Here is a 19,721-nt window from a genome sequence, read left to right on the forward strand (position 1 = left end):
AAAATATGCTTTAAGAATCTGCATTTTATTACTATATTAAAGAATGATATAAAATAGAATGAAGAAATTTATATATTCAACTGTATTGTCACACACTGAATTAGCAGAACTAATTTCTAATTGACTATAAAAGGAATAGAATATTCAGTAATGTCTTTGTTATATTTGTCCTTTACTATTTCTAAATGGTTTGACTGCTGTGGTTTTCCAACTCTCAGAAAACATTATATATGTGCGCACACACACACACATACATATAAGTGACATATACATAGACCAATATGCATGTGTGTGTGCTTGTGTGTGTTTATATAATATACGGATAGTGACAGATATACATACACCTATATGTATGTGTCATGCATGTGTGTGTTTATATGCATAATATATACAAAGTGACATCTATGTGTGTAGATGTGTATATATATATACACTATACTATATAGTACTATGTATATATATAGTAGAGAGGCAGAGAATGCTGTCAGACTTCTTTCTTAAAGAGGGACAAAAAGAGACAATGTGGATAGAGACAGGTTTGCCTATTTGCATCTGAAAAGCTAAGAAGTTTGAAAAGTTACAATACAAAGTAGTGAAATTTGTCTGTTTCTGACTAGTTATAAAAATTTTCAAGTGCATTTACTCATTACAAATTTGTTGAATCTTCTTCACATGTAGAAACTTTGATTCGACATCAGGGGTTGAATACAAAACTATTGCTCTAAATAAATTGGAAAGAAAATCAGCTGTCTACAGGATTTGGGACACCATTACGACGCTCATTCCTAAAGTGGCCATTCACAAAATGACTTTGGCAGAAAACAGAATCTTTTAGAAACCAGCTTCAGGAAGTTATTTAATTTGAAGGAAAATAATCGCCTCTCAATCTGCAATTGCACCGTGATACAAGAAGGAATGCCGGTTAAGGTAGCAGCACATCTCTGAAAAGCTAAGGTTTTGTTTCAACCTTTGAAAATGAAATTACGTGTTATGCTGAAGTTTTATATTCATCAATTACTTCACTAATTCCAAGTCTGTGGTCTGCTTCGGAATACACATAGAGCACAGCATAATCTCCACTGGGCAGTTTCACATGATGTTCTTGTGGCTTCAGTTACAAAAGATCATTCAGATGGAAAATCCCCAATGGATCGCCTTATCATTCAGAACACAGACTCCATTCAAGCAATGAAATAGGTTTCAAATTCATTTCTTAGCATTTCCAGGTGTACTTCTATTGCAATATTATACAATTTTTGTCTAGGTTTTCTGCCATCACCTCTCACACATAGCTTTATTGATTCTATGACAAATAAGTCACTCAGCTTGTAACTACCATGTTATTTGAAATTTCTATTCAAGGTTTTCTGGACCATTCTCCTTTACAAATAGAGTCACTTTCTTATTATTTATTCTACTGAATATAACAAAAGTGGATACAGAGGGAGTGATATTAGCTTTCCCGAATGAGGAATAAAACTGACTTATGTTCTATCCCTGGTTCAGTTATGGAAGGAAGATTCTGCACATTCAAGATTTGTGTATCTTCCTGCCTTTTCCTATTTAAAATGTAAAATTACAGCATATTATAGTTATAAATGTGGTAAAATTATTAAGTTTTACTACTTTGAATAAGAAAACAATACGGATCTCTGGATAACTATCAAAGGGCAAATTTTTTAAAAGCTTGGTCACAAAGTAATTTAAGATGTAATTTTCTAACATCACCGTGCAGTGATAAAATGTTGACTCATATTACTGATCATGTCTACAAACTGTCTAAACATCTGTTTATAAGCAATGAAAAGAATTTGTTGAAAGTAAGCAGATGGAATTAGAGGAGTACGTGGGTAAATTAAATAGAAAAGAGCTGTGGAAGAGGAATATCCAGGAAAACAAGATAAAGGAAAGATCAGAGCATTGAATGAGAGTTATCTATCTGTGGAATAGGTACTCTGCACCTTGATGGACCAGGAAATACAGAAGGCAGAAGGCTGACTATGGGACTATTTCTGACCTCAAGGAACTTACGGAGAAGTGCTTGTGTTTGCACACGGAATCGGGGGTAGAACTGATTGTAGTGAAACTATGTTAGAATGTAATATGACTTAAGCTGCCCAGATAGAGAGAATGGACCTATTAATACTTACGGAATGCATACTTGCAGCCACAGAGACAGATCCCAGAAGTTATGGAACAGGCGCAGAAACCTTAGCTGTGGGGCCAGCAAAGAAGGGAGTATGGTCAGAAAGGCAATGAAAAATACTCTTTTATTGAAAAGAGTACATACAAAGTTAGAGATTTAAATAGGGAAATGCTGTATTCCAGGACGAAGCCTTCTGTGACCCAGCTGGAGCCATGTTGGGCACAGTGGGCATGGCAAGGAGAGGAGGAGAGCAGGAAACTGCTTCTGAGAAACATTTGCTTCCAGTTGGCTGAAACACTTTACCGATCAGCACAAAGCAGCAGGCTGTGTCTACAGTCTAGACATCTCTGTTCTGTTTTATAGCTGTACCCTCACATTGCTTGGCTTGGTTGCTGTCTTCAAAATCGATGACTCTGGTTGCTAGTATGTCTGAAAAAGTCTAGCTCAATACATCAGTTTAATTCTATCATAAAAATAAATGTAAACAATTAGACACTGGTGTTCTCTACGTAGAAAGGACAGACTATAAATATATATAGGTTCTCCCAACTAAAGAAGACCTTAAGAATTATGCAGCCCAACCCCTTTATCTTTCCAAATGGAAACGTGAATTAGTGTTCACAGTAGTGAAATGACTTGTCCACTTTCCCACAACATTTGTAGCAAAGTTATGAATTTACTCTCATAGTAACTTAAATGTTTTTACAAAGTTAGTCAATCAATCTATCTATCAAATTGGTCATTTGGTGTATCTGATCTAATGTTCTTCAAGACTCCTTCACCCTCTGTCCCAACCAAAACAATTTTAAATGTTCTCCGGTTGGAAAAAAAATAAAAATAAAAACAGACTCATTTGGTGTAAAACAGTTTGGACACTTAAGTCTTTCCCACTGTCTTTAAGAGAATTGTTTCAATGTTTCAGATTTCTGCAAACTTCCTCCTCTTACTTATTAGTAAGAATAATATTCTTATTAGTAAGAATATCCTTTTGCCCATGGATTGAAATACTTCTGGGATTAAGTGTCCTCTCACTTCTTTAGCCCTCACTCACTACTTTGACCTCTTGATCATCACTGACATGCTAGCAGTGTGGCTTAATTTGGAGAAAGGTTTAATCCACTGGGTTGTCTTCTCTAACTTGGCCAGGGTCTAGCAGTAATCAGTGGTTGAGTTGACCTCACTTTTTCTTTTTCTTATTTATTTATTTATTTATTTATTTATTTATTTATTTATTGAGACAGGGTTTTGCTCTGTCACTCAGGCTGGAGTGCAGTGATACAATCATGGCTCACTGCAGGCTTGACCTCCCAGGCTCAACCACTCTTCCCACCTCAGCCTCCCAAGTAGCTGGATCTATAGGTGCTCGCCATCACACCCATATAATTCTTCTATTTTTTTATAGAGACAGGGTTTGGCTATGTTGCCCAGGCTGATCTCAAACTCCTGAGCTCAAGCAATCCTCCTGCTTTAGACTCCCAAAATTCTGGGATTACAGGCCCGAGTCACCATACCAGGCTCAGAGTTGACCTAATTTTAACTCCTACTTGTACTGTAGACCTCTCTGCATTTCTATAATATCTTCCCTCAGAGTCCCAGTGCAGGTAGTTCATCTGCAGAATCACCAACAGAATTGGCCACATGGCAGACTATCCAACTGTCCATTTAGCCACCTCCAAAGTCCCTCCTTAGAACATATAGCTCTATTCATGCCAGGCAGGAAGAATGACTTAGATATTGAACATCAGCCCTCTGTCACCACACTGTGCCACTGTGTTTTCCCTGATGTGGTCACCCTCAAGCTGTGCAGGGCAGTTATCTGAAGCAAACCCCTTTCAGAGTCCCAAACATTTTTCTAGTCAAAAGCCACATCCCTGGCTTTTCCAGACTGCCTATCTGTTTGGAGAGAAAACATGAAAACTCATGTGTCGTCTGCCTCTCTTATGTCCTTTCTCATATTTCTCAAAGTCTCCCAGCTCCACGGTGCCATAAAAAGAGTATCAAATTTTTTCTTTCTCTACTCTGTCCTCATTTCTTAGAATAAATCTGTCCCAAGGCCTATCCCTTGTTGATGGGCAGTATAAAATCTGTATGTTGAAGAAGAAATACTTTTAGCTGAGACTTCTGGATTTGACTTGATATTCTTTAGATAATCTTTAACATCTTACTGACTGCAAAATTCTACTTGGAATAGTAATTCTCTTTGTGCCTCATTTATAACAGTCCTAATCTCTTGACCACAGTCGTGGAAAGATGGATGTCTCAGGCCCACTAGGAGGCAAAATCAGGGGCAGCATGATACAAAAAAGTGATGGCACAACCTCTGTGGTGTGCTGAGAAAATAAATAAATAAATTTAATTCAGAATAGGTACATTTCAGGGATTGCAATCCTACCCTATATTCTAAAATGCCATGAAAAGTAAAAAGAATCAGTTATTTAATATAAGAAGAATCAATCTTTGTTAGAAACTTTGCGTCCTAAGACAAACTTATGCTTTCCAACATTCGATAATATTCCAAACAAATAGGGGTATGGTGACCAAAAAAAACCCAATTTATTGAGGGGAGTTGGAGAGGGTAGAGAGTAGAATAAAAGTAGAATGATAAAATATGAAACCAAGAGAAAACTGGGTCAAGATTAACAAGTGAAAATGAGTAGAAAAGCAAGAATGATTTTTTAAGGGGCTTGAGAAAATTGAACATTCTAGGACAGATATACAAAGAAATTGGAAAGACTCTTGGGAACAACAGGAAAACAGCTAGAAATTATTTTTCTATAAAGTAATAATACATTCCACATAGGAAGTTGGATTTAAGAAACTCTATTTTTCATAGAGCGTCTACATACATTTCTTAAGGGGAATCAATGGTAGTCCAGCAGGGAATTATGTAAATCTATCAAAGAACTGGAACACTTTTATTACTATGTGATTTGAAACAGAGCACATGTGGCTTATCTAACAAACTTAGAGCATATTCTTTAGAGTGTAGTGTCATTGAAATGCAAATGGTATTTGCAATGCAGAGGAGAAAGGTTTGATGTTATTGTTTTGCCCTTTGAGATACAGTGTGTTCCTAGCAGGCTGTTCTTTACCTTTTTTGGAAACCAGTGAGCACAGCTTCTGACTACCTAAATGCTCTGTATCATTTATTTTTGGTCTGTCCAGGATTTTAATTTTATTTCTTCTTTCATTTTTCCTGGTTCCTTTTGCTGATAAATATTTGCCGGAGTATTCTTGAAGTCTAATGAAAGGATATGTTAGCTTTCCGTGTTTTACTAGATATATAACCACATAAAATATTTTGTGCTCATACATTTATTCTAAAATATTCACATAGTACCCAGTCCTTGCCAAGACCTGTTCTAATCTATGATTTATATAATTGGAATAGAATGAATGGCCCCTGACATCATGTGGTGTAAAGTCCACACAGGAGACAGCTATTACTCAAATGTCATGTGATTTGGTGCCAGAAGTGCACCGATGTGAGAGACCTGAGTAAGCACAGTGGCATGGAACATTATTGTCTAGCATTTTAATTCTGCCTGAGCTAACAAGGTGAGAGATACACATCATGGAGCAAATGTCATAAATATGTTTCCTTTTAAACAATCAATTTAAAAACTGTGTTTTTTTCTGTGTATAGTCCTGAGCCACAGCACATGGATTAGTCAGAAGCTTTTGTACAGGACTCAATTATCTGGTGGTCCTGGGCATAAACTCATCTAGAAAAGAAGAAAATTACAATAAATGATTCTCTAAGATATGTACATGTTAGAAATAACAGTTTGCATAGCAAAATCTTTAAGACTTCAGTGGAAATTAAATATACTACAAATATAGTTAAAGACTAGTGTTATTAATAAAAACCACAGTCTACTGCCACCTAGTGGACATTAATTTAGAGACCCCATTACTTTATATTTAGCCACACCTTTGGTCTTGGGATATCTCTATGGTACCTGCGGAAATCAAAGTGATAACTATCAAACAACATTCGTATCAAGTGGGCGGCCCTCACAAGCAAAGTTCTCTCTGGACGTAAATTGTACTATTTCTGCAGACTGTATACCTAATGGAGTGTCTTTCTCTTCTTCATAAATGTTCTGTTACTCCAAATAGCAAAAATGAAAAACCAAAACAAACAACTTTTCACTTGTGCTATAAAATTTAAAATAGAAATAATCTAATGTTCTGCCTGTACCTGACACTCAATATGTTTGGTAGATTTCATTACAGTATCTCTGCTTCATCTGGCATTTTGCTCCTTCATTGTGGTTCAACAGTTTTTCCCTTCTGATTTCATATACCATTGTCTAAAAATCCTCATTGCTAGGACCTATTAACGTCTAATTTCCTTTCCTTCTGAACGATTTTCTAAATGAAACAACAAGACATTTTCTACCCGTGTCTCTGATATATCATTCTCATGACCCCCAGAAAATATGCATTGATAATATCTAACAACGTCATTGCTTCTATTAGATCTCACCATCTCTCAGAATTGCTGCATGATCAAGCTCTTCAATTCAGAAACTCTTCCTTCTGACCACAGCCTTCTATTACTTGATTTCTTAAGCTCCCATTTTACTTAGTGATGCTCTTTTTACAAAGAACACACTCTTGGGTGACTGGGGAGGTGAGGAGTGACTCATTATTTTTAGGAGGCTAATTTTGTTTAGATGAGTATAGGACTTAAAACTGGCACCTGAAAGATGCCAGTAACCAAGTCAGAATACCTGATTTCAAGTGCAGCTTACAGAATTGAGGCTACACAGCCAAACCTTCTTAGATGGGAATGAAGACCCCCCTCTCCATTTGTTTCTTATTTTGGCTTTTGTTTCTCTTTCAGCGGGACAGATCTCTTTCTTTCCTACTGCACACAGGCTACTTCCAGTGACTAGGGAAGATTACTATTACTGCCAGTATCTCAGTCTAGCAATCGTCAGGGGTAAAAGTATTTCCTCCTATCAACGACCAAATAACAACTCCAGGGGAAAAAATCTGATTGGCCCTGCTTGGGTCACATGCTTATGCCTTGGCCCAATCATTGTTGCCAGGCAAGTGAAGTAATATACTTGATGAGGTTTGGGTCATATGTTTAGTTTTTGTGGCAAGGGTTCAGAAGGGAGGGAACAGAAGAGCCTACCAAAATGATTAGACAACCCAATTCACCAAGATCACTAATGTCTTTTTCTAAAACAACTTCAGGGGCTGCTTGATCTGTCACTCATGGAATTTCTACCCTATCCTCTTCTCTCTTCCAGAAGGAATCCTTTGTTTACCCATAATTTATGCCGTTTTATACTTTGTCTCTCTTTCAAACTTTCCTTTAGTTTCTAATCATAGAAACTCAGCAACATGACTTCCCAATCCTAAATTATCAAGAAAATATTTGAATTGCCAGCTCTTCTTTTGAAGCTAGGCACTGGCCAACTTCAGAGCCACCTTTTCCCTATCCCACCCTAGTCAAAGGAGAAAGAATTACTTGATAAAGCACACATTTAGTGAGGGTGGCAGAGATTTCAGGTGAAATAGCCGTCATTGTCTTAATCATGATCTTCAGGACTCTATCTCATTCTACTCAACTATGCTTTCTTCCCCAATTTTGATCTGATAGGCATTTCTTTGAGGCTACTGTGAGAATTTGCAATTTCATGATCATTTAGGGGCTTGTTAATTTTCTTCCAATGATGAGTTTTTGAGAAATTGAAATTGAAATGGTTTGAATAAACCAAAAATTGCAGAAAACGTTAGTTTTATTAGCCTCCTCTGTGCCATACTTATGCAAAAAAAAAAAAAAAAGAAAAAAAAAGTCTCTACAACACATCTATTAGAGAACAATTAGATGACCGGCGAGTTCACATCAATTTATTAAAATTAAATCACTAGTACATATTAGGAAACAATATTGTCAACCTCCAGTATTCTCCTCTCCGGGTCCTAAATTTATCACTTTTTAGGGCAAATTGGCTGCTTCATTTTGGATTCTGCCCAAGGCTCTCTTGATATGTAGACATTTCATTTGCATACAAAAAGGCACACTGCATGGCTGGATAAACCAACCATCTGGCCTAAGCAATTTATCTGGATTATTACTGAACTGTACAAAACTATGTAAATATATATTCCTAAAATTCCAATTGCTCCCTTATCCATCTGCCTTACTGCCTTTCCCTTCAGCAACCCTGATTGTAGAAAGGATCATTTGCTTCCTCAACCCCTGACACACAGACACACGGATACATATGCACGCATCTTCCTGCTCTATTGACTGTTGTTAGTGAGTGAAAGTCGAGTCATAAAGCCAGGTCACTTGGTCCACTGCCAATGTATGCAAGTCAGACTCAGTCAGACTTCGTAGCTGATTAACATGCCTTTTACTAATCTCTAGTTAAATCCCCATCACACTGTCTCATTTTTCTAAATGCTCATTCTAAAATGTTTGCATTCTCTTCCAGTCCTAGATTCCTTATTCTCGAAGGTAATCTATTTTATAAACTCAGCGCTAGGTATACTAATGAATAAATAGTATAGTGCACCTGTGTGTTATTCTTGACGTTATAGGTAATTTGATATAGGAACTCATTAAATGACGTGAGTTTAGTTTTTTATAATTAAACTGTGGTTGTGTGTCTAAAGTTCCTTTATTTTTGAGATGGAATCTCACTCTGTTGCCCAGGCTGGAGTGCAGTGGCACGATCTCGGCTCACTGCAACCTCTGCCTCCTGGGTTCAAGCAATTCTCCTGCCTCAGCCTCCTGAGTAGAGTAGCTGGGATTACAGGCATGTGCCACTACACCCAGCTAATTTTTACATTTTTAGTAGAGACGAGGTTTCACCATGTTAGCAAGTCTGGTCTTGAACTCCTGACCTCAGGTGATCCTCCCACCTAGGCCTCCCAAAGTTCTGGGATTACAGGCATAAAATACTGCACCCGGCCTAAAGTTCTTAATTAAAGGACCTCTTTAATTATTATTAAGCAAAACTGGATTTCGGAGATTCCAAATGATAACTTTTTTTCACTATTCTATGTCCTTATTAGTGTGTATATATATATATATATATATATATATATATATATATATATAAAAACCCAACCTATACAATATAGTGTATTTAGAGCGTAGAAGAGCAGAGACTCTGAAGCCAGACTGCCTGAATTCAAATCCTGACACTTCTACTCAAAAATGTGTGAGTGAGTTTGGGCAATTTGCTTACTCTTTCTGTGTTTCTATTTATTCATCTACAGCAATAATTTGTACCTCATCAAAAAAAAAAAAAAAAAAAAAGCTTACATAGTTAACATTTGTAAATAGCTTAGAAAACACTACGTTTGAAAAACATCCCTAACCCACCTTCCACAAAAAGAAAGCCCACCTGCTTGGTCTTAATCTGTTGATATATAACTTTATTCCATGCTGGACTTTATGTGTTGGTACATGACTTTATTCCATACTTATTCTTTCATCACAGGTGAAACCCCCGAAGTCAATACCCACTTTCTCACCACAATTCACTGACCCAACTCTTTTTACAGGCAGGTCTGCATTTGAGGAGTTGCATCATCAATTCGGTTGATTTCAGCAGAGGAATACATGGGAGTTTGGGGTAAAAGTTTTAGCCAATAAGAATGAGTAACCATTTGGTTACTCGATCTCGATCTTGCTCTGCAACATTTCTTGCCTTGCACATTGCTCTCTAACATCACCAAATGGCTCATAAATAACACATATTGTTTTGTTTGGCTTTATTTTTAAATCTCTTGCTTCTGTATGTCATCTTCTCTGCCTGTAATAACTTTTCAGTGACTTTATCTGCATCGTTTAATAAGATACAGTTTTCACATGTCAATTCCTCCAGCAGCTTCTGATCAGCCTGTCTCCCAAGCCTGGGTTAAATGCCTTCTTTCATTGCTCCCTTGGTATCCATTTTATGTATTTCGTGGGATATTAATTTCATCTTACTTAAACTATACTCTTTAATACTTTAGGTGTTCTTTGATGGCAGAAAGAATCTATATTTACATATCCCCAGTTCTTTCAAAGCATTTGTCTTTTAAAAGGCACTCCATGATATTTATTGAATGAATGAGTAAATGATTCAATGAATGAATAGTTGCATAGGGGCAGCAAAACTCTCAAGAAATTGACCCTTGAAATATACTCAGTGACCTCCTTCATGAAATTCTAAAACTTTATTCAGTCCAAAGACACAACGCTAGTTATGCTGCCCTCGTGTTTCTTTCATACAGAGACAATGAATCATGCCGAATTACAGCTCTTAAGACCTTACAGCAAATGCACAATGCCCTGTAGGACATTCATCTTTCATACCGCATTGTATTTTTAAATGATAATTGTTGTCATGAATGTTCTTACTCACATTTCAGCTAGTTAAAAATTTTGCCTGCCTCAATAAAATGAAAGATGCCAGATTGTTTACAGATGAATTAATCATGACATTATCTCTGAAACTTTTAAATTACATCAATTACATTGCATTTAGCATCACAAATAACCTGCATATTAAACAAATGGAATCTTTTCTTCTATTAATAAAGATTAAATCATTAACTACCACTACTTGAATAGCAATGTGACTGCAGTCAATGGCTCCCAAGCCAGACAAGAAATCTTACTCTGTCACAAAGTATATGCCATCCTTTCAGAGACATCATCAATCTTTATGGAATTTGGGAACATTCGTTTTCTTTAGAAGTGTTCATCTGTGGATTGATTATACCATTTCGACGTGGTAGGCTGCCTAATGTTGAGAGCTCAGGAGAGCTATGTAGAATAATTACACATTAAAAAATCCAATGCTTAGGCATCTTTGTGAAGCATAAGACAAGCATGTCTTTTCAGTTTCCAATTTAACTTTCTAGATACTTAAAATATTTGGATTTGGTTGATCCATGTCTTTCAAGCAGTGATTTTCAGATGTCTAAATCGGGTCAGGTAAAGCCTTCAAACATTATGTCCTGTCCTTTTTGTGAATTCTGTATGACTATACAAGAAAGACAGAAATCATTAAATAAAAATTTTGTTAAAATATACTGGTCTCAAAACACTGGCAGAAGTAGCCTTTAATTTATTTTACAAGTTAATTTTTGTTACCCTTGTAAACCCGAATATCTGAGACAGGTCTCAGTTAATTTAGAAAGTTGATATGGCAAAGATTGAGGACCTGTGCCTGAGACACAGCCTCAGGAGGTCCTGACAACATGTGCCCAAGGTGGTTGGAGCACAATTTGGTTTTATACATTTTTAGGGAGACATGAGACATCAATCAATATATATAAGATGTACATTGGTTCCATCCAGCAAGGTGGGACAACTCCAAGCAGAGTTGAAGAAGACAGTAACCATTTCGTGCCTTTTAAAAGGGGAGAGAAAACTGAAAATGGTGAGATGCAATAAAAATTAAACTTTGGGTTGAAACAATTAAAATCTCATATAATTTATTAAGAGTCAATCAACCTTTTAAGAAAATTTCATTGTTTCTAACCAATTCTTAGGAAAACAACAACAACAACAAAACCATGAAAGCCTTTTAAATACAAACACACATGCGCGCGCACACGCACACCCACACACATCTTGGATGTTAGCTTTAATTGAAGCTGATTTTTAACCATTGAGGTCCTTTAAAAAAAAAGTTTTTTAAATCTCATTACCATATTTCAGCTAGGATAAATTGCTGCTATTTCAGAAGTACCAAGTATCAAACCAGGAAGGGCTTGATTTAGGAACCAAACCCAGACTGTTGTGGTGAAAAAAAGAAAGCAGAACTTTAGCTGTGGAACGGCAGCTTGGGGAGACAACCATTGCTCTTTCAGTTTGGCCTGGCTACCAAATAGGTGGCCTTGTTATGTAAATAAAGGCCCTTAAGTAGTCAACATCAAAAATCTTTCCTTTTTTTTTCCTTTTGCTGGCTTTCTCCCTTCACCACACTACCTTTTCTTTTGTGTATGTGTGAATTTAGCCACTTCAGAGGACTCCTTCCCCATAATTGGAAGCTTTCCTTTGGAGTTGATCAAGTAGGATATAGAGTTGGTCAAACCCAATAGAAAAAACACTTAAACAATAACAAAAACAGAAACAAACCAAAGTTAAGCAAAACAATTGCACAACTTACACAATTATGGAGTGCTCTAACAGTAAGGCGAAATCAAGACCAGCTGGTTATTAAGCTTAACTTTAGCAATACAAACACCAATTCAGTTACTTACCTAGGGCTGGGTCTCAGGGTGAAGACTGCTCTCTACCATCCTAGATGCAGGAAAAAACTCAAGCTTATTTTCCCTGTTGAACGCCAGCTCAAACTCCATAAAGGAGTTATTTGCCTTCTAACGTCTTGGAAATAGGAAAAACTTGCCTTCTTTGTGTTGGAAGCAAGTAAAACTCCCCAAAAAAGGAGTTGTACAGCAAAATAAACTTTAGATAGTAATCACATTTTAGGAGATCATGGATTCTCCGGAGGGGGTGCTTCCAGGACTCAGCAAATTGTCCTATTGGTGTGAGTCATAAAGACAGCTCAGGCTAGTACCAAATACTGATAGGAGATTTGTCAAAGGTCAAGGGCACCTCCACTCAGAATCCGTTCATGGTTACCAAAATGTGAACCTCGAATATCTGAGACAGTTCTCAGTTAATTTAGATCATTCTGAGCAAACTATTGCAAGGACAAAAAACCAAACACCGCATGTTCTCACTCAGAGGAGGGAACTAAACAATGAGAATACTTGGACATAGGGTGGGGAACATCACACACTGGGGTCTGCCATGGGGTGGGGAGTAAGGGGGAGGGATAGCATTAGGAGATATACCTAATGTAAATGATATACCTAATGTATAGTTAATGGGTGCAGCACACCAACATGGCACATGTATACATATCTAACAAACCTGCACGTTGTACACACGTACCCTAGAACTTAATGTGTAAAATAAATAAATAAATAAAATGAAACCAAGTAAAACAAAAACAAATAAACAATAAAAAAAGAAAGTCTATTTTGCCAGGGTTGCCAACACGTGCCCATGACACAGCCTCAGGAGGTCCTGATGACATGTGCCCAAGATGGTCAGAGCACAGCTTGGTTTTATACTTTTTAGGAAGATGTGAGACATCAATCAAAATATGTAAGATGTACATTGGTTCTTTCCAGAAAGGCAGGACAACTCGAAGCAGGGAGGGGGCTTCCAGGTAAGAGACAAATAGTTGCATTCTTTTGAGTTTCTGTTTAGCTTTTCCAAAGAAGGCAATTAGATATGCATTTATCTCAGTGAGCAGAGGGATGACTTTGAATAGAATGGAAGGCAGGAGGCCAGGCGTGGTGGCTCACACCTGTAATCCCAGCACTCTGGGAGGCCGAGGTGGGCAGACCATGAGGACAGGAGTTCAAGACCAGCCTGGTCAACATGGTGAAACCCTGTATCTACTAAAAATACAAAAAATTAGCTGGGTGTGGTGGTGGGTGCCAGTAATTCCGGCAACTCAGGAGGCTGAGGCTGAAGAATTGCCTGAATAGGAGGCAAGTTTGCCCTAAGCAGTTCCCAGCTTGACTTCTTCCTTTAGCTTAGTGATTTAGGGGCACAAAGATTTATTTTCTTTTCACATCCTTCACTTATTATAACAAGTTAATAAAATCAAAGCCCTCCAAAATCAAATTCTTCCTATGATCTCGAAATATAAAACTAAACCATAAAAAAGACAATTACAACGTATAGCTAAAGCTATAAAGGAAAGGTCTGGCACCACACCTTCCCTTAAGTGTAGGATTTCTTTGACAGAACATGAAAGAAGCTTCAGTCTTAGGCTCTTAGAAGCTGCTCCTTGGGCTATTCTTTGCAGTCTCCTGCTTCACCTTGCACAAACTTAATGGGTTTCTTAGTAGACAAGAGAAAGGGAATTTAGAACAATTGACAACGCCAAACACCACGGAACTATCGGCAAGAGTGAAAACAAACACTAATTCCTAAACACTCAGGGTGTACCATAGGTGTTCCGGTTTTGTGAGGATAAAAATATGACTTGGATGAATTTAGCCTTGATAGTATCCTATTTTCTCCCCTTCACTCAGATGACCTTCTTCTGAAGTCTTTAAGAAAGCAGGCTGTGGCTGGGCGCAGGTGGCTCAAGCCTGTAATCCCAGCACTTTGGGAGGCCGAGACGAGTGGATCACAAGGTCAGGAGATCAAGACCATCCTGGCTAACACAGTGAAACCCCGTCTCTACTAAAAAGTGCAAAACACTAGCTGGTGAGGTGGCGGGCGCCTGTAATCCCAGGTACTCAAGAGGCTGCGGCAGGAGAATGGCATAAATCTGGGAGGTGGAGCTTGTAGTGAGCTGAGATCCGGCCACTGCACTTCAGCCTGGGCGACAGAGTGAGACTCTGTCTCAAAAAAAAAAAAAAAAAAAGAAAACAGGCTGTAAGAAATCAAGGAAATTAAATCTAATGTTGGTGCACAGAAAGTCCCTGCTACAATTTAGGTGACCATAGGTGTCAGCTTGCTCAGTTTACACCTGTTTGCCCAGTATTGTAACAGGACGAGCCACAGACAAAACCTCTCAGACACTGAGTTAAAGAAGGAAGGGCTTTATTTGACTAGGAGCATTGGCCAGACTCACGTCTCAAAAACCGAGCTCCCCGCAATGATCAATTCCTATCCCACTTAAGGCTTACAACTCTAAGGGGTCTGTGTGAGAGGGTCGTGATCGATTGAGCAAGAAGCCGGTATGTGACTGGGGGCTGCAAGCACTGGTAACTAGAACGGAACAGAACAAGACAGGGATTTTCACGGTGCTTTTCCATACAATGTCTGGAATCTATAGATAACACAACCAGTTAGGTCAGGGGTCAATCTTTAACTACCAAGCCCGGGGCGTGGCACCTGACTATCTGCCTGTGGATTTCATTTCTGCCTTTAAGTTTTTCCTTCTTTCTTTGGAGGTAGAAATTGGGCATAAGACAATATGAGGGGTGGTCTCCCTTAGTATAAATATTGATGGCATTGACTTTGGCTCAAAAATGTGTCATTTTAGATGATGTTCCATGGTCACTTAAGACATAGTCTTTGCTAGTGTAACTGCCTTTGCAAAAATTACAATAATGGCAAAATCATGGCAGTGAAGGAGATCTGATCGGGCTAAATCCCATCTTTCCTTTGGCCTTCAAGCTGCCTTTAATTATTCCTGTGCTTAGGCCAAGATAACTTTGGGAGCCATTTAGTTTATAGTTTAAATGATAATAGCCCTTCCCCAAAACTCAACCACCTTTGTAAAGTTAATGAGACACCACCAGGCGAGGTGGATGGAGAAGCCTGAATTCTGCTAAGGTGTAGATACGAACAGTTGCCAGCCGTTATATACAAGTGGTCACAAGATATGCAACTTCCCCAATTACTCCTGCAGATAGCATCACCATTGTGGAATGTAAAATTAGCCTTTTGAGATATCTTTTCAGGTTTTTTCGCATGTTGGAACACCAATGGCTCCACCTGGACCCACCAACTCCTCCTGTGACCCCACAGAGAAGTGGCTCAGCATGCAAGAGGACCATTCCCACACAGATATGCCTCCAACCAATCAGCAGCAAGCACACATTGCCTAAACCCCCAAACCCCTTCCCCCAAAATACCTTGGAAAAATCCTAGCCCTCACATTCTCTGGGAGACTAATCTGATTGAAAATAAAACTCTGGTCTCCTTTTCAGCTGCCTCTGCAAATTAAACACTTTATCGCAATTCCCCTGCCATGATAAATTGACTCTATCTGGACAGTAGGCAAGAACCCATCGGGCAGTTACACTGGAGCAGCAACAACACCCACTAGAATACCCATGGTAACAGGCATGATGCTGATGTAACAGCTAAAACCAAGGTCTCTTCAAGGTTACCCTTCAGCAATGTTACCTATAGCAACAAGGACAATAGTAGGAGCATTAAAGTATAGAGTTGAGATCAACACTAGTGGCTCCTGAAGGCAGTCTTTCCAAGGCCCTGATTTAGGAAAGCCTGGATCATGCCACAGGAGGAGGAATAAGGGTGAGATATGTTGCCAACTCACTTGTGCGCTGGTGAGGGCTGGAAGACAAGACACTAATTTAAATAGCATGTAGGTCATGGCTGGTATCTGAGAGGGAGAGAGCCTTCCAAGATTTATCTTTATCAATATTTTAGATTTTGAGCATGTGAATCTAGATGTATTCAGGAATGAGAATGACATTCAAATGATATTAAAAACAGTATGCAGAAAATCTAGATGTAAAGAAGAAAAAAATGGCTAAGTATGTTATAGTATATTTTCATTCCAAATATTATACAAAGTAAAATTATTTTGTAAACATTATGACATGAGGTTCTAGTTCAAGAAGGCTGACTAGAGACATCAGATACCAGTTGTCACAAGAGGAACCAAGATTACTTACTTGTAATCATAACTCAAATAGATTATCGAGGGGAAAGTGTTAGAACCTAGTGGAGAACTCCCAGGAAGAAGCTGGGGCACAGAAAAAGAGGAAAGCAAAAGACTGGCAGAAATCAGCTGGGAACCCCAAACAACTGGTATTTCATCAGAAAGATAGGTGGAAATGTTTTGGCTTCCCTCATCCCTGTGGTAGACCTCTGATATCTGAACTGTCAGACAGCTCCTCTACCTTTGTGAGCCCAAACACTGGTATATGCTGGTATAGACAGCAAATTGGTGACTTTCTGAGGGCATTATCAGACTACCAACTCACTACAGGTTACTCACCCTTCCTCTAACTTGGGCAGTGGTGATCCGGCACCATACTTGTGGTGAAGCTATCAGATAACTGTGTCTTACCCAGGGAATATCAGCCGTTGTGTCTCCATATCACAGGAACCCCTGCAGACACTCCCCAGTGCCTGCTCAGATTATGTCAGCTGCAAAGGACTGGCTGGACCTGGGGGAGCTGCAGAATTTCCAGGGGTCTATCCCCTGGGGAGGGAGTCTATCCCTGGGGAGGAAGTGTTGCTCCTAAAAGAAGGGAGAGTGCAGCTTATGAAGGGAGCACTTCTTGGGACAAAGAAAATCAGATCATGTGCTTTTCAGTGCCCAAGTGTTTCCCATTTGTGAGCTGTAATGATGGTCCTGCTTCCAGCAGAGATACAAGTGCTGTGGTTGGCTCTGCAAGGGAGGACTGTAGTTCCATTCCAGTGGCCAAGCAGCCTCCGTGCTCAGGCCCAGGCATAGAGAGGAGTACTTCTACTCTTCCTCCGCTCACTGCTACAAGCACAGCTGTGGCCACTCCCATAGGAAGTTGGCACAAGCATGCTGGGGGAAAGCCTTTCTGAGGTAATTAGGGGTGACTGCATTCCCACTGGCAGTGTTCACACTAGGCCCAGAGTTATGTGAAAGGTGGGGAACTGTTCCCTCTTTACATAGAGCACCAGCATTCCTGTAGTGGAGAGCTAGAGGTTTTTGTGTCTGGGGCTGAGGGGGCAGTTTCTGCACCACAGCCATTTTGACAGTGAGTTTACAAGGCAGGTGTCTTTTATGGCCCTTGGCAACATTGCAGACCAGATATGGACAGGAGTGTCTGACAGAACTGTGTGTCCTGACTACCAGGACAAGGGTGTGACAGGGAAATGGGTCATGTTCCTGCCTGTCCAGGCAATAGAGCTGGAGCAACCCCACTCCCATACTCTGGGGATATCCCAGCACATTTCACCCTAAGCTTCCCTAGCACCTCTGTCAGGGCTGGTGCTTGTACTTGCCATTGGGGGATCCAAGGGTGAGCTTGCCCAGTCCAGCTCCAACTAGCTTCATCCCTTCTGTGGAGCGGAGTGGGAAGCCCAGACCACTGAGCATTCCACAGACCAACCAATTGCCTGAGCCAACAAAGAGCTTCTCCGTGTAAACAAAGAACGAGGATCAATCCTTCTGCTACCACCACACTTGGTTCTTACATGAAAGAACCACCTACTGACTTGGAGGTTAAACTACACAACCCAATACTAAATCTCCTGACACAAGCGCACAGTGCATGGGAACAAGATAAGAAGCTTCTGGAGACCTCCACTATTCTGACCCTGGGGGAGGCCATGAGCCTGCTCACATGCCCCAGTACATTGCTACTACAACCAGCATTTGAGAAATTCACCACATTAAGGATATCTACAACCAAGACTCTACATACAGAATCTTTACCACAGAAAGCACTCAGAACCAAAGCCAAGTGGCTGTATGTAACATACATTATAGTCACATCCTCAAGGGAAGAAAAAAGTTCCATCCAAATAAAAAATTCAAAAATAAGGAGAAATAATTTCTCCCTATGAGAAGAAACGGGAGAAACAATTCTGGAAGTATGAAAAAACAGAGTGTTATGACACCCCTGAAGGATCACACTAACTCTTTAGCAAAAAATCCTAATGAAAATCAAATCTTTGAAATATCAGATAAATAATTCAAAATATTGATTTTAAAGAAGCTCAATGAGATCCAAGAGTAAGCTAATAAAAAAATACAAAGATATCAGAAAATCAGTTCAGGGAAATGGTAAAAAATTTGCCAAAGTGATAGATATTTTTTAAAAAGACAACTTCTGGAAATAAAAAGTTCATTGAGGGAATTAAAAAATATAGTAAAATGCTTTAACAATTCACCAAACCAAACAGAAGAATCTCATAGCCACCATGGAATACTACTGAGCATACTACTGAGCCATAAAAAATTTGAAAGTATGTTACAATTATGTCTTTTGAAGGAACATAGATGGAACTAGAGGCCATTATCTTAATGAAAATAACTGAGAAACAGAAAATCAAATACTAAGTTCTCCCTTATAAGTGGGAGCTAAATAGCATGCACGTGGACAGAGAGAGTGGAATAGGCATTGAATACTTGGGAAGGTGGGAGGGTTAGAGGAGAGTAAGAAATAAGAAATTACCTAATGGGTACAGTGTACACTATCAGGGTGATGGTTACATTAAAAGCACAGACTTCACCACTATGGAAAACATCCAGACCACAGAACTGCACTTGTGCTCTCTAAATCAATTTTTTTTTAAATATTGTGAAATTACATAGAAAAATAGTTATAATGGTAAGTGAATAAAATATTTTACATATGCATATGAATAATATCATTATGGCTATATTAAAATGTATGCATGGAAAAGCTGGAAGAACATTAAAGAAACGTAACTAATGATTATCTTTTAGTAGTAAGAGTATGGGTGGAATTTCCCTAAAATTTACTTTTTGCATTTTCCTAATTTTATTGAATAATCTATACAGTTTCCTTAATGTAAACTTCCAAAATGAATCTTCTACTGTGTTTGCTGTGCATCTATTGAATAAAACTCACAGAAACAATAAGCAGATTTCTGTCCAGGTTCTGTCTTCTTAAAACTCTAAAAGGACTTTTTTCAATAAAGGACGTTTCTCTATTCCATTATTTTTTTTCCACTATCTTCCTTCACAGAAAAAGTTCTCCAAAGAATTGTCCTACACCATGCCTGTATTTTATCATCTGCTTCCAGTTTCTGGACCTGCTTACATCTGACTTCTCACTTCTTCTACCCTTGTATGGTCATGAGTTA

General features: G+C 38.8%; 1 long non-coding RNA gene across 1 annotated transcript in view; it reads right to left on the reverse strand.

The window, feature by feature from the left end:
* Nucleotides 1-5,666: 5,666 nt before the first annotated feature.
* LOC119619775 (uncharacterized) overlaps nucleotides 5,667-19,721 on the reverse strand; it is a 33,026-nt gene continuing 18,971 nt past the window's right edge. Inside the window, exons 2-3 of the long non-coding RNA XR_005236243.2 lie at nucleotides 12,105-12,225; nucleotides 5,667-5,871 (exon numbers count right to left, since the gene is read on the reverse strand). This is a non-coding gene — a long non-coding RNA (uncharacterized lncRNA). The remainder of the gene's footprint in view (nucleotides 5,872-12,104; nucleotides 12,226-19,721) is intronic.

The sequence above is a fragment of the Chlorocebus sabaeus genome, chromosome 25, assembly GCF_047675955.1.
Source record: "Chlorocebus sabaeus isolate Y175 chromosome 25, mChlSab1.0.hap1, whole genome shotgun sequence".
Taxonomy (NCBI): Eukaryota; Metazoa; Chordata; class Mammalia; order Primates; family Cercopithecidae; genus Chlorocebus; species Chlorocebus sabaeus.